The sequence below is a fragment of the Lissotriton vulgaris genome, chromosome 1_1 (assembly GCF_964263255.1).
Source record: "Lissotriton vulgaris chromosome 1_1, aLisVul1.2, whole genome shotgun sequence".
In the NCBI taxonomy this organism is placed as follows: Eukaryota; Metazoa; Chordata; class Amphibia; order Caudata; family Salamandridae; genus Lissotriton; species Lissotriton vulgaris.
The window spans coordinates 1,486,656,690-1,486,672,689 of NC_141685.1; the positions used below are offsets into that span (position 1 = coordinate 1,486,656,690).

A 16,000-nucleotide genomic window follows, 5' to 3' on the forward strand; every position below is an offset into this window, starting at 1 on the left:
ATACCCTCCATCTTGACCTGCCTGTAAACAACATTTTGGTTTAACCCTCTCAAATGTATTACTGGCCTCCATCCTTTTTCCTTTTTTTCCCACCAAAAATAGAGTGCTTACATGACCTCTCATTTCTTCCTCTACCATACAGATGGCACTCTTCTGCAACATGGCATCTATTTCCTTATCTGCCAACTCCATCTTCTCTTGAGAAAGATTTCAATCTTTTGGTTCTACTTTTTGATCTGGTAATCTTGCAAATTCTATCTAGAACCCTAGAACTGTCTTTAACACCCAAGTATCCGTTGTGATCCTGTTCCTTTCCTCCTGAAGCAGTTGGAAACATCCTCCTATTTTTTCTTGGGAAAAACCCAAATTGATCTCCGTACTCCCTTCTTGAACCTGCAGCTGTTTGCCCTCTTCATATACTTCCACTCCTTGTCCTTCCAAAACGTCCTTGTTGCGGAAAGAAACGAGAGGAGCCTTGAAAATCTCTTCCTGCTCCCCTCTGCAACAAGTTGTAATGGGATCTTTGGAATCCACGGCAGGCATAAAATCCCCATCTGCTGGCCCTTCCAAAACCCCACCAAACACCTTCCTCGTATTGTTTTGTGCCTTATCTAAGGCTGTATAAGTGGCTATGTGCTTCCCTAAGCCCTTCACCATTCCTTCTCCAAAAAGTAATCCTTTAGCGTCTACACTCTTTCTCTGCCATCTCACCCAGCTTTGGGTTAATTTTCATCAACACTGATTCTCTTCTCTCTACTAAAAGACTAAGGGCCAGATGCATCAAGGCTTTTGCGACTCACAAAGGCCGAAAATCGCAGAATTTCTGCCTTTTCGACTCGCAAACGGCCTTTTAGCATGTTTTGCTATGTAACAAATAATCGCAATTTAAGGAATCGCAAAAAATTGCGACTCCTTATTTGCCATAGCATTTAAGGAATCGCAAAAATTGCGATTCCTTAAATGATATGTATGTAACTATTTGGAATTGCGAATTTGTGTTAAGGAATCGGAAATTGGTGGTAATTTGCGATTTCTTTTAAAAATGCCCTATTTGGCATTTGTGAGGGTGGCATGTGACACACATACATGCCCATAGGGCATGTATGTGTGCCACATGCACACACATGTAAATTTCAGGGGTGCAGCAGGGTGTCTTTGAGACACCCCTACACCCTTGAAATAATTCTCAAATTGCGATTAGCTAATTGCGAAATCGCAATTTGAGAATTATTGCACTATCATTCCTATGGGCCTCCTGGCCCATAGAAATGCATTGCAAATTATTCTTTATTTGCGAATTCGCAAAATGCGAATTCGCAATTAAAGAATAATAAGGAATCGCTAAAAAATAGCGATTTTGTACATACATACCATTTTGCGCTTTCTAAATAGCGATTCGCAAAAAATTGCTATTTAGGAATCGCAAAAAATGGATGCTTTATGCATCTGGCCCTAACATTGGTGTTCTCTAAAAACAACATCGCCCTCTGACTCCAGCCTATGAGCAACTCAGCATCCACCTGATCTCCATTCAAATGAGACTCCCCAGCCATGGCCATAATCTTGGCCATTGGGCCAAGAGAATCTAACAACTTATCCTGACATTGCTTAAGCGACTGCTCCTGATCCTTGTGTGGGTTTCTTCCAAACTTATACAGATAAGTGATCAATTCTGGATCCAGGTTAGTTGTATGACATACCTTATTTTCTATTTGAGGCCTTGAACATTCTGCTCTTGATATATTGACCTCGTTATCAAGGGGTTTCCTGATCCAACCTTTAATAAACTTACTGATGTGATCCAAAGGCCACCAGTCCGTACTTCTTGGATGACGTAGCTCAAAAGGGTTAAACATTTCTCCCCCTAAGGGATCTCTGATAACAGACTTGCTTGAAGTAGCAACATCATCCTTCAAATCATCAGTTAAATCATCATTCTGATCCATGTCAAACACATACTCATCATAAATGTTATCATTCCCTTCCATCGTAGTGTTCTCAGACTCCATCTGATCTTCATCATCAGATTGATCCTGCGTGCCGCCAAGGACACCTTTCATCTTTGTGTCGCCAAGGACACCACTCTTGGTGATAGAGTTAAACCCATCCTTTCTCTTCTTTTTCAAATGCTTTGACTTCCTCTGTCTCTTACTTCCTCTGGCTACCTCTTCATCAGAGCAAGACCGGAAATCCTCTTAGATCTATTCGCCTTTCTCTTATTTTCTATCACAAGCTCCACAACTTCCCTCATGGAAGACTTTACTGCGTTTTGTATTAGCCTCCTAATGCTCCACTCACTCTCCCTTCCACTACCTGGGACTGAGCTACAACACTTTCTTCTGAATTCGTCCTTTAAATCACTTCTCAAATCGTAAATACACCTGTTAATAAACTCCTACCTACTCCAAATCTAAACACCTACTATAAAATGCTCCGATCGGTTGAATTACTGTCACCGATCCACTCGGAGCTTTTTGGTTGCCTAGCAACTGATTTCGCCGTACTTTCTTTATTATTCCTTAGTTCTTGCCCAATTCAAGATGGCGCCAGTGAACTTGCGCGATCATGAGAGCCAATCCAAGTCTACGTCCTTCTCTGACGTGAGCACACTTCTGATGCGTGCGCCCACGTCAAACCGCCACGGACGGCTCGTTATGCACCCGAGCAAGACCTCACGCTCCTTCAAGAAAACAAGGGAAATATCAGAAGACGCGCCTCTCACATGCGCGTCATCAACACACTGGAGACACGCATCTCACTAGCGTGTGAAACTAACGGTAAGCATGTACCTAAGTCCTACTGATCTCAAAGTGAATGTTTTCAATACAAAACAAAAATTAATCAACCCACAAATCCTTGTAAAAATAACACAATCATACTTACTCTTTACATAAAAGGCATCATTTTTTGTTTTTTTTTCCAATACATTTATTAAAAATCTATTCTATCATACAATCACCCAACCTGCTTCTGAAAATTAGAAGCTTGTTCTCATACCAAATCATCTCTCATTTCAATTTACTCTAAAATATATATAGCATGATAAAAATCAGAGCTACTTATCTTAACAGGAGCAGCATTTAAAAGAGGCCGTGAGTTCCTTGTTAGAGACTTTTGTTATTTCTTTTGTGTTCCAGTTCTGGATTGTGGTGGATGTTGGTTTTCTGTAAAGGGGCTGCTGTCATGATTGGCCTAATAAAAGGTTATGCATAATGTTAGCCTCCGGTCTTGTAATGAAATTGACATGTCTTCAATCACTTTTTTGTTCAGCACATCGTTGATCCTATTGTAGGGTTATATTCATCAGTTCTGAACAGGACTTGGGTTGGGGATCAATCTGAGCTAACATGTCCTTGAGGTCGTCTTTCAGATCCTGATAAAAGATGGCAAACCACTTTTCCTCTGTCCAAGCTGTTTCAATGACCATTGATTGAATTGAGTTAAATAGATAACCAAATCTTTATTTCCTTGTCTTAAGTCAAGCAACTTCCTGTCTGCGGACAGAGTTGCTGCATGATTATCAAACACTTTCTCAAATATATCAATAAAATGTTTCAAATTATAAAGGATTGGATTGCCCGACTGGACTAAAGGGACTGCCCAATTAGCCATATCTCCAAATGAATATGAAATTAGAAAGGCTAATGTAGATTGCGGGCCAGGAAAGGCTGCTGTCTTTATCTTGCTATACCTTAAAGTACAAATACAATTCAAAGCAAGTAATGTTCCTTTGTCATGAAGAAGGTGTAATTATAACTTGCACTGAGTGTGCAAAGGTTCTTTTCTTTTAGCGATGTGCTTTACAGCTCACGCCACTAATTCAAAAGTCTTTGAAGCTGAAGAGAACCCTATGGAGAAAAGGATTAAGTGTGTCAGTGTTCTTACCAAGAGAGATGAACCAGATCTCTGGAGCCTCTAATGACCATGCCCCTGCTGAAGCCGATGATATTGTTTATGTTTATGTTTATTAAAACTTTTATAGCGCGCTCTATTACCACGGGGTATCCTGGCGCGTTGAGTGATTTGACAGCAGGAGTAATGGATCAAACCAGAACGATCGGTTAGAGTGGAGCATTAAACAGATGAAAGCGAAGATGGCAAGCGGGAATCGGGGAAACATTTCTTCTATGGTAAGATCTTCTGAATAATGAGCACACTGTCAATAGTGGGGCTCCTTATATACGGGATGTCCAAGTCGAGATGCTCGTGGAGCATGACACATGTAGTCCCTTAAGATAAATTGGCGGTTCTGCAAGAAAACAGTAGCCTATAAAATATAAACAAAGCATTAACACTCCATAAGGAAGCGCTTGTAGATGCTCTAATCAGGCCATAGGTGACAAATAGCCCAACAGTGGAGGCACTACTTCCATATGGCACATGCTCAGTGCAGTTTACCTCAGGGATGTCATGGGAATTAGAAGAAGGCCCTAGAGATGCAAGATGTCAATGGGATCATGACTAGCCCTGGAAGTGATGAAGCAGAGTTGTATGTAGGTGATACCCCTGCACGGTGATGTCAGTTTCTTTCTTTCCATACCTGCAGGTGCAGATCCGGAGCTCTGCTCACAACTTTTTGGATCTTGTGATTATTTCATAATTCTCAGCGAAGGGTGCTAGTGAAGTATGTCCTCCCTAAATACGACAGGTATCAAGCCATACCATGATTGCAACTAGCAGATGTAAATTTTTTCTTGGATGTTCACTTGTTTGGTCTTTATGTAGCTCAGCAGAATTTTGCTGTAGGTACTGCGAATGGTTCTTTCACCCCTCTCAGACTTTTTGTGTTTACCAGTTCAACCAGTTGCTGATTGCGTTCTATAAAAAACAATTTGTGATGTCTCAGAGGGACCGGACTCTGGTCACAACATTTTTTTATGTACACACCCTTTAAGCTTCTGCGCAGCTGCTCTTTAAGGCTCTTGATAAGTCTTTCTTATTACCATCACGCTGGCATGTGGCATGAGTGAACTGGAGGCGTTGACAGCGCAGTCACCCATACCACCTTCTTTCAAGACAAGTTAATGCTTTGAACATGTGCAGACTTTCTTCCCAAAGTTGCAAAGACAAGAAAATGGGAATCAAAGCATAAGATGCCGGCACTAGTCTTCAAGTCCCTATCAATTTTAGTGAAGAAAAAGGTGCAAACAACGGGCTGGAAGCACAATTCCCTATACTCCCTCAAATTAAAGGCTGATTCAAAGAACCTAACCTTCAACAATTTAATAGCACATGATAGCCCAGCACACTTTAAACACAACTTATAACAATCTTGGAAAATGGTTCAGAAAGGATCTAGTTCCACGAGCAAGTCGATGTTCAATTTCAGTTTATTCTTTATTATTCATTCTTTAAAAACTTTTGAAAGCATCACTTTTGGAACCGCCAACGCGTTTCGTCCCAACCAGGGACTTCTTCAGGGCTTGAAAAATGAATATAGGCTATTCAGGTTGACAATGTCTTATTAGTTCACAACTGGTAATTATTAGATCTCAGAGAAAGGAGTATTCTATTTGGTAACCTTTTAATTATTCGCATCTGATGATTATATGGTCTCACTTTAGAGCGTTTCTTCATGTATTAGGCATAATATTTAGCAGATGGAAAGTCTGTTTTACGAAGCAGTGCCCTTGAAAAGTGAATATAGGCTATTCAGGTTGACAATTTCTTATTAGTTCACAACTGGTAATTATTAGATCTCAGAGAAAGGAGTATTCAATTTGGTAACCTTTTAATTATTCGCAACTTATGACTATATGATCTCACTTTAAAGTGTTTCTTCATGTATTAGGCATAATATTTAACAGATGGAAAGTCTGTTTTATGAAGCAGTGCCCCGGATATAATAGTTCGGGTCCCGCAAAGAAAATCCTTGTCTCCGCTTCACAGGGTTCACCACTTTTTGGATCTTGTGATTATTTCATAATTTTCAGCGAAGGGTGCTAGTGAAGTATGTCCTCCCTGAATACGACAGGTATCAAGCAATACCATGATTGCAGGAAGCAGATGTACATTTTTTCTTGGATGTTCACTTGTTTGGTCTTTATGTAGCTCAGCAGAATTTTGCTGTAGGTAGTGCGAATGGTTCTTTCACCTGATTGCGTTCTATAAAAAACAATTTGTGATGTCTCAGAGGGACCGGACTCTGGTCCCAACATTTTTTTTATGTACACACCCTTTGAGCTTCTGCGCAGCTGCTCTTTAAGGCTCTTGATAAGTCTTTCTTATTACCATCACGCTGGCATGTGGCATGAGTGAACTGGAGGCGTTGACAGCGCAGTCACCCATACCACCTTCTTTCAAGACAAGTTAATGCTTTGAACATGTGCAGACTTTCTTCCCAAAGTTGGTATGCCCTTCCACATTGGCCAATCTATCACTCTGCCAGCATTCTTTTCCTTGCCTCAACCTTTAAAGGAGGAGAAAGACTGCATCACCTTGATTTTAAGAGGGCATTGCATTTTTACAATGATAGCACAGATTACATCGGATAGATGATCAATGATCAGCACTGTTTCAGGTTTTCAGGTGTTAAGAAAGGCAAGACGGTGCACACGAGGACACTATCACTCTTTTTTTTATAGATGTATTCGATTCCGTTCTGCCAGCTCCTTTCCAAAAGAGAAATCCTTTCACTTACCTTATGTGGAAGGGAATCTTGCCATTGCATTAATGACAAGGCACTCACATTGGCTTGTGGGTGTTGATGTAATATAATTTTTTTACAAGCGGGAATTAACCAATTACTAAATGAATGAATAGATTTCCTCTGGTTCTTAAATGTTACTGAAAGTGTAAAAAAAAACCTTCTGATGGATGTCATCTTTGCATTCCGTGCACATAGAAAACCAAAGGTCATTTAATTTTCAGAAATGTGGTTTGCATCGAAACTAAAGTGGATTATGTCCATATGTTAGGCAAGCATTGCTATCTAGATTGTCTCCAAGTGTTACACCCGAATGGATCATATCTTTATGAAAAATGTATTTGGTTTGTTCGCACTTTGCTCTTTATTTTATACTCTTGCTTTCATTCGCTGTGGCTCTTTACTCTCTTGGTGGTAGAATGAGCTCTCAATTAAAACTTTTTTCTCTGACTCGACGCTCTGTTGTGGTGTTGACACTTGGAGAACAACTAAGGCAACTAATTGCGTTCCTACTATTTTCAAGCAAATGAACTAACTGCTGAGATACAAGACCTCTAAAATGGCAAGTCAAAATCAAATTGTCCTTGCTCTCGAAGAGAGGGTTTTATTTGGTGATGTCATCATTTAAAACATGCCAACCTTGCAACTTTGAATTATAGTGAGAAGTGTTAAATACCAATTTAGGATGCCCTATTTTCTTCCTGTGTGTATGGAAAATACAAATCAGTAATGATTTGATGCAAGAGTTGCACACAAATGTTATGGCTGGTTATGTTCATTAATCCGCTTGTTCAGGAAAATGTAGGTAAGCACGGATATACGGCAGCATGGGAAGTGGTATGGCCCCATCAACAGAGGATAATAATATTGATTGGAGTCTTACTGAAAACTTTTCTTGAGGGATTCTTTCAGGCTGAAACAAAAAAGACTGTAGTCATTTTACCCTCCATTTGTTACTCTGTTTATTCCATGAAAAATATTTTTGATGCAAAAAAAAACTCAGAATCTACAGGCTACTACTGTACCAAATCAGACTTCCTTACCCTTGTCAGTTGATAACTACCTTTGAACAGTAAAACTGTCATTTAATTGGCTCAAAGATACGATTTCTGTTTGAATATGGGTCACCATGGTGGAGACCTGTAATTCACTGGGACTTATTAATATATTTTAATCACAACATCACAATTGCACATTAATCCTACAATGCAAAGAAACCAAAGCAAGAGAAATTAACACATCAAATGTTTCTAAACATTTGAAGCAGCATGGGAAGCAATAAGACTAATTAAAGGAAAGAAATAAAAAGAAAACTACCTTAAACACCACTCATTATTACCAAGACTATTTTTCCTCCAGGGATCAGGCTAATGGGTTCATTTTTTATCTTGCTGTATCTCCTGTGGCTACTAGCATTAACAATTTTCCAGGTTCCACCATTTTTTTAAATGATGATGATACTCAGGGCTAACACTGGTGACGCCCTGTGCGACACTGTCTGTTTGCACACACCTCTCCCCCCATGACCACCTGTGCCACGGATTCCTTCACTAGTACCCTTTAACAGTGGCCCTCAAGTCTCCATAGCCACTGTCTCTCAGATTAATTTCGTTTTATAGCACCACTCATACCAGTGTAAGGTGTTGTGGCACTTTACACCACACACACATTGCACAGAGACAATCATATGTAGGTAAGTCAGTGTATAGGAAATAGTACATCGGACATGACTACAAGGTTTTTATAATTGTTCAAATTGATTTTACATTTTTGTGTAAAAAATGTGTATTTTGGCCTATATTACCTTGTGCACTTTATATTGCGATTTTTGCACATGTCCAGTTAGCACCCCTGGGGTGACTGTATATTGCGACAGGGGAAGAAAGAAACAAATATTTTGCACTTTACAATGCCAGTTTGCACATGAGCGCTAAATATGCACTTTCTTAAACATAAGACTCTAGAAACTAATGTATAAGAATATAAAGGAAGTATTATATAACACCTTGCACTTTACCCCGCCACTATTGTACATCCACCAGTATAAGTTTGCACTAAGTGATTGCACTTTATTAGGACTAAGAAATGTGTTGCCTAATGTGCTGTAAACTACATGACTGTACGGTTTGCGTAGCACAAAAAAATGTTTCTGCATTTTAATCTTGTATTATGTAATGATGGTATTTGGTAAACAAATGAATGCTGTTTCCTTTTAATTATGTTGTTGCTATATGGTTGTATTCATACACACCGAATAAAGCATTTTGAAATTGAAAAATTGAATTGAAATTGACTACAAGGTCTAGTGTAGGAGTGACATGTCACCGATGCTGGTAAGCAATATAGTTTGAGTCCTTCTGGAAAAGCACAAATTCTGAATTTAAAACGTAACGTCATTTTTAGGGGTTCTGTTTAATAATAAGAATTGTTTTCTACCCAAATGAACCCTTTTCACAAGATTAGGATAATGAAAGACTGGGCAAAAAAACATATAGCTCTTTGCAGTTTGCATGCAGCTTTTTGATGACCGTTAATAGCTCAATGTTCTATATTAGGAGTTTGACTTATAAACGAAAAGTTACAAAAAGAGATCTCTTACAGAAGCAGTAACCAACTGACCTATTTACATTAAATGCTCTTTGTTATCTGCATAGTACATGTTCTCTGCATTTTAACCCTCTGCACTACCTTAGGATGAGTTAAAACTTCTACTATGCAAACCTCTGGTCTCTTTCCAGGAAGATGATTAATCACCAGAGTTATCTTGACATTTTAATTGGTCTGAAAATTGCTGGAGGCCAGGAACGCAGCAGGTGCTTTTACAATGATCATATAAATTTTCCAAATGACGCCTCCATCCCAAGTCAACGCCCCCAGTGCGGTGGCACCGATCGCATCGCCCTAGAGCCGGCCCTAATGATGCTGCTTAGATGCAACGTTGTAACAGTATAGATGTAGCAATCCAACAATTAAAATAAAACAAATTGTTTTAGTAAAAAAGTGTAAGATGCATATAAAAAATGACGAGGAAAGCTAGCTAGAGAAACCCTACTCTATTGAGACCATTTTTGGTTTTATAAAGAGTTTAATGTTTAATTAAGATTTTGGCTACTATCTTATCACCAGCATTTATTTAAGAAATGGATTAATGTAAAAAACAGTCAATCTTATCCTTATTTTTGTATTTGCGAATATGCCAACATTAGTGTTACCAGATGTCTTAGAAACAATATTTTCCTCCTGGGCACATTGTATAACTTGAAGGAAAAGAGTACACGTTAATCCTTCAAAAACGTCAAGAACTTCAGTAGGTTGACCATCTAAACCTGATACCTTATTACATGGAAAATCAGCTGTGGGTTGACGTAATTGAGCAATCCTTGGATCAGAAACAATACAGGCTAAAAAGTCTGAAAATCAATAATATTATATAAAGATTCTTCCTTGTAAAGTGATTTTTTTAAATGTAATAAAGGCCTCTAGAATCGCTTCTTAACCAATTCTTTTAGTAGGACACCAGAGCTATGTCTGATCGCCAAGATTCGTGCGCAGCTTCAGACTCTCTGGCAAGCTAAGTCGTCACCTTCCCTGAATACTGATTCCCTTGTAGCATTGAGCAAGGATCCCCTTCAAATTATTTAAACTGTTCTCTCTTTATGTTTAGCTCTCACTCATCTATCTAGTAAAGTGTCAACAGTAGGAGATTTCACTATGGGGGGTTTTATATGGAAACCTTGCAAATTCTAGATTATGTGCTCCTCAAAGTGGCTAGCTTAGTTGAAAAATGTTTGTGCATGCTCACCAAATAACCTTTTTCATTTCATGCCATAAAGCTGATATTTGGGCAGTTTTTATGTTGGTCTGAACATAGATTGCTATCTGTATTGCATATATTGTACCAATCTGGGATTATGAAAGTGTCCACTTAAAAGTCCATTGAGTTCATGTCTCAATGGCAATATGGGCAGTAAAAATAATAAGTTTGATATATCACATTGGTACATATACTGTATTGGTAAACAGCCTTTTGCATTTATTCTTAAAGTTCCATAGGCAAAACCTCCCAGCCATTTTGTTCCCATTGATTATGTTAGCAAACCTCGAAGCCAAAGCTGAAAGTTGTTGGGATAGGTTTAGCCAGTGTTGAACAAATTACGAAAAATGTTGGGTTACTTGCACAAATCTCGACCCTTAAAGATATGTATGCAGCTGTCAAGGATGGTGCCATACTGAAGTAGTCTGAACCAACATGTGACATTATGGTCAGTTGACTGTCAGTGTGTCTAGGATCTCATCAATTAACCTATAGTGCCACAATGTGCTTGTCCATCTCTTGTGAAAGGCCTTCAAAATGGCTGGCAGGAGGAAATACACTGTAGATCAAGGGAGCTAGAACTAAAAGTAAAATCTACAGCACGTTTAGGACTTCATTGTGGCCAACACCAGGCACACAAACTGAATCAATATCTGCAGCTTGATAATTGGGTACCCTTAGGAAATTGCTTTTCCCAAGAAAAGTAAAATTCGCCATTAGAAGTACCAAAACAAACAAAATGTAATGTCACCTCTATTCTCCAGTTCATTGCTAGTTGCAGTATTGTCGAGTTATGTGTGAGATTGTCCTGGCGCCATCCTGCTGATCTGGAACTGCGGGATCCTGTATCTATGCAAGGGGCACTAGAAATCTCAAATACTGTTAAGGTGAGCAGAGGATAGTAGCACTGGAATGCTATAAAAAAACGTTCACACTTTGGCCCAGTGAACCAAATATGTCCCCTGTATCTCTTGCTAGAAATGACTTGATAACAGCTCAGTAGTGGCCTGTGCAGGTGAGAGCTGTGGGGCGGGTTTAGGGCCGGGGGCATTCGGCAAATGACCACAAGGGAAAATTAAATATATAATCAATTTTCCCTTGTCATCTTTTGGAAACCCCCTCCTCCAACCCGGCCCCAACGCTCTTACGTGCACAGGCTACTGCTGTAACAGCTTGCAGCAACTGTCCAGAAACCACTGCTGCAGGAGCCCCTGGTTGTGAAAACACAATGTGTCATTGGACAGCCACAGAGCCAAAAGCTGTCCAGAGCTTGAGAATTTGTCCTCAGGGAGTCTGTCTCCAGGACAACAAATTTTATTTGGGTATTTTGCTCTACGTAGGGTTCGTCGCCCCGCCAAAGCATGAAAGGCGGAAGGATAATTTGTTCCAACAACCATATTTCTGACTTATAACAACACCCACAAAAAATGTAGGTGGGATAAACGAATAGCACACAGACAGTTCCCGGACTCCACATTTGAGCAAGCGGTGCATTCGTCATAGCGTGTATCATCAAACATGTCAGCATATCCATTTTAAAACATAGAGTGGGAATAATATAGCTCAAGAAAAACAGGGCCATTCTCAGGGGTACACCTCGGGCAAGGGGGGAAGGTCGATTCCACGATAGTCCGTCCATCGAGTCCATATTTTGCAATGTTTAATAGGGACCCTCGGGCCTCAAAAACAGCAATCTCAGCCCCCATACATTTATCCAGCTCAGTTTTCAATTTACCTAAAGTCGGGGGAGATGTTGCCTTTCACATTTCCACAATGTCCCTCTTGGCCACTGTGAGAGCTAAAAACATAAGGTGCTGCTTGTACCTATTCCCCCAATATCATCTGTCGAATGTAACAAGAAGAGTCGTGGATCATCAAGTGGGCGGTCCCATGACAGCACCTCGTGGAGGCATGATCTGATCCGGACCCAAAAAGGCTGTAATGTCGAGCAGCTCCAGACTGTGTGTAAGAATGTTCCCTCCTCCCTTTCGCACCTCAGACATGTGGGGGGTTGGATAACACCCATCCGCCACAGGCGAACCCTTGTATAATATGCACGGTGTAGATATTTGAATTGGATGAGTCAATATCGCATGGAAACTGCTGCACCCCTTGAACTAGCGATGGCTTTAGACCAATCGTCATCTGTGAGTTCAGGTATATCAGCCTGACATCCAAGTTGTGTCTTGTCCAGTGTGGTGGGCGTATGGATCGTCAGTGTCTGGTATATCTGTTTGATCTTGTGAAGTCCAAGATCTCCCGTAAGCAATCGGCCCTCTAGGGGCTGAAACTCGGGGAGGGACTCTAATGTATGGATCTGAGGGAGAAGTGTGTGTCGGAGTTGAAGGAATTTGTAAAATGTGATTTGTGTAGATCGAAATCGGCCTGCAATTATTGAAATGACTTAATTGTATTACTTCCCCGAGGGTCGAGATCCCAACACGATCTCACCCTCCGAACCCCTTCAATGTCGACACGGAGCGGAGATATGTCCTCTGCCATCGGGGAGTCATTTCGGTAAGTGTCCCCTGCCAGCCCATCTGTCGGGTCTTAGCACACCATAGTTGTATCACCACCCTGCCAGCCCGCGGCAAGTGATCCAGACGGATGGAGCTGTATAATAGGTGAAGGAGAGGGACCTGGTCCATTGCAGCCTTTTCAGCCGCATCTGCTGGATCCGTCGGGGAATTATACCACCATTTGTTTATTACCAAGATATGAGATGCTACGTAATAAGCAGAAATATCTGCTGCGGCAACCCCTCTGCAATATGTGGATTGTGTACATGTACGGAGCGCCACCCTGACAGCCCCACCGTTCCACATAAATTTATTTTGTATGGCAGTGACTTGAGCAAAACATGAGCGTGGAATGGGGAATGGGTAGTTCTGGAGTCGATACAAGATTCTGGGCAGCGACACCATCTTAAAATAGCGGAGCGCCCATATACTGAGAGAAGAAGTGAAGACCACATAGCGGTTTTGCTGCTAAAGCCAGCTAATAGTGGGGTAACATTGGGTGCCCAGGAGACTTTCGGACACAGGGAGATATATAATCCGAGATATTTGAAGCCATCAGTCGTACTGGAGAGTTGTGAAGCCCATGCGTCACAACCTTGATGCCCGCACACCGGAAATAGTATAGATTTGGTGGGGTTAGCATGAAGATCCGTATTTCCTCCGAATACCCTGAGGATTTCCAATCTACGGGGTCCCGAATACCAGGGGTCTGTCAGCATATAAAGCTATGCGGTCCGATCGCGACCGGGACCAGTCGAAACCCCGAAAGACGGGGTCGCTCCTAACCCACGCCGCCAGGAGCTCAATTGCGAGAGCAAACAGTAATGGAGACGTGGAACAGCCCTGCCGAGTACCCCGCTGGATAGAGAAAGGCCGAGAATGGTATCCGGCAACACAGACTGACACCGTCAGTTCTGTGTAAAGCAGGCGTGTACGCCAAAAAGCGAGGCCCAAAGTTTATCGCCTCGAGGAGCTGGAATAAATATACCCAGCTCAAGGAGTCGAACGCTTTATCTATGTCAGCGAGGAGCAGGGCAGCTGGTCGGCCCAACATCGGGGCTGCCACCATGGCATTATGAACTCATCGAATATTATGTTGAGTAGCCCTGTGTGGCATAAAGCTCTGGATGGATCAGGTAATCGATACAACTCCGCAGACGACAGGCTAACACCTTCCCTAACAGTTTTGGTTTAAAATTTATAAGAGAAATGGGGCAGTAAGAAGAGGGGTCGTCTGTGGGTCGGCCGGGCTTATAGAAAAGCACAATTTCTGCATGGCACCAGTCCCTTGGCAAAATAGCGAGCTCTGTGACCTCTTGAATGGTCGCCAGCAGATGGGGCCCTAAGGTGTGTATGTTCGGCCTCAAGAATTCCATTGGGAATCTGTTAGGCCCGGGAGCGCAACCAGGATGAAGCACGTTGAGGGCCTCAGTCAACTCATCTGTTGTTATAGGAGCGTCCAGTTTTTCACGGAGATGATCAGGGAGTCGCCTGGGGGGACATCTACCAGAAATTCGGCAATAAGTTCAGTCGAAATTTGTGTATAGAGGGCTGCAAAGTGCCTTGCAAATTCTGCAGCAACACCCTGTTGTGTTGTGTGTAGGGACCCATCTATACCACGAATAGCAGGGGTAACCGCCAGGGACTTATCCGCCTGGCAGAGTCTATGGAGCATCTTACTGGACTTATCACCCCATTAGTAGATCCGGTGCTGTGACTCCTCCTAAATCTCCTTTGCTTCACCCATAAGATGCTGCCTAAGATCCTGTTGCTCCTGCAGCAGGTTCCGTTGAATAGTAGGGTTGGGATCGATATTGAGCTGGGAAGCCAATGTCGTTTGACGTGACTCCAGAGCCTCCAACTGTTCCCGTCTTGCTTGCTTTTCATTCGCGTGATAACTAATAGCGGCACCGCGGATCGTCGGTTTAAGGGCTTCCCATAAAATAGTCAGTGAGGGGGCAGCAGGGCAATTATCTTCTAAATATGTAGTGACCGCTTTATGGAGCATATCCTGGTATGATGGGTCCCGTAGGTCCCATGGGAACATACGCCACCAAAAAGGGGGTTTTCGGGAGCGGGTGGGAAACTGTAGACTAACTGGATAATGGTCGGAGAGCCCGCGGGGCAGATGGGTCATGCAGGAGAACCTGTGGGTGTATCCGGGGAACAAAAAAAACAGTCTAATCATGATTGTGACCCATGCACTGTGGAAAGATAAGTAAAGTTGTGTTCGGTGGGATGATATCCGCGCCACACGTCAGCCCATCCCAAGGTAGAGACTAATGTATGTGGCTTAGTTTGGCCCAGTAAAGGTGCGCCATCTGGGCTACGTTGGCGATCCAGTAGCCCCATGGTGTCATTCCAGTCTCCCCCTAACAGAGTCAGGCCCTCCAGTATGTCGCCCCATGTCCCCAACAGTTTATCAATAAATGCAGTTTCCAGAGGGGGAGGAACATAGATACTGCTGATGGTGACCTGTTCCCCGAACAGTGTGCATGTGACAAAGAGGAAGCAGCTCCCCAGATCTGCCTTGTGTGCAAGGTATTAGAATTGGACTCCTTTGTGGATAAGAATAGTCACCCCTCTGGAACCTCGAGTAAACCCAGCATAATATACATAGTGAAAACCGAATCATGCTAGACAAGGGGCCTTAGTGTCCCCCGTTTCACTTTGTTGAGGAGACCCCTGACATTCCAAGACACTACTGTTAGATCCCCAATGATAGTAGCATCACCTGTCATTATCACCACTTTAAATTAAAGGGAGAAGAGCACAGAGACCATGGCCTGTCTGTGAAAATAAACCTAATAAATCAAACATATAAAAACTGAATTTCCCTAAAACCCCACCATCCCCCACCTGACAAGGCCAATAAATAGGAGTATCTGTTGCGGTGTGTGGAACAGGAGACCCCCAGCGGGGGACCCCCCATAACCACACCAAAGGATCCCTTCCCACACTGCAACCATACAAAACAAGGGGCACAATAAGTCTGTGGCTTTGCAGTTCCATGGTCGTACC

The 16,000-nt window shown here is 42.0% G+C and overlaps 1 protein-coding gene across 2 annotated transcripts in view; it reads left to right on the top strand.

The window, feature by feature from the left end:
• The window catches only part of CCDC146 (coiled-coil domain containing 146), a 1,211,813-nt gene that overhangs the window by 232,339 nt on the left and 963,474 nt on the right, over positions 1-16,000 (top strand). Inside the window, exon 1 of one of the 2 annotated variants that reach the window (XM_086967357.1) lies at positions 2,609-2,777. The exons of the other annotated variant lie outside the window; for it this stretch is intronic. The gene's annotated coding sequence lies outside the window, so the exon portion shown is untranslated. Of the gene's footprint in view, positions 1-2,608; positions 2,778-16,000 lie in introns of those variants that run through there. 2 annotated transcript variants of the gene reach the window in all.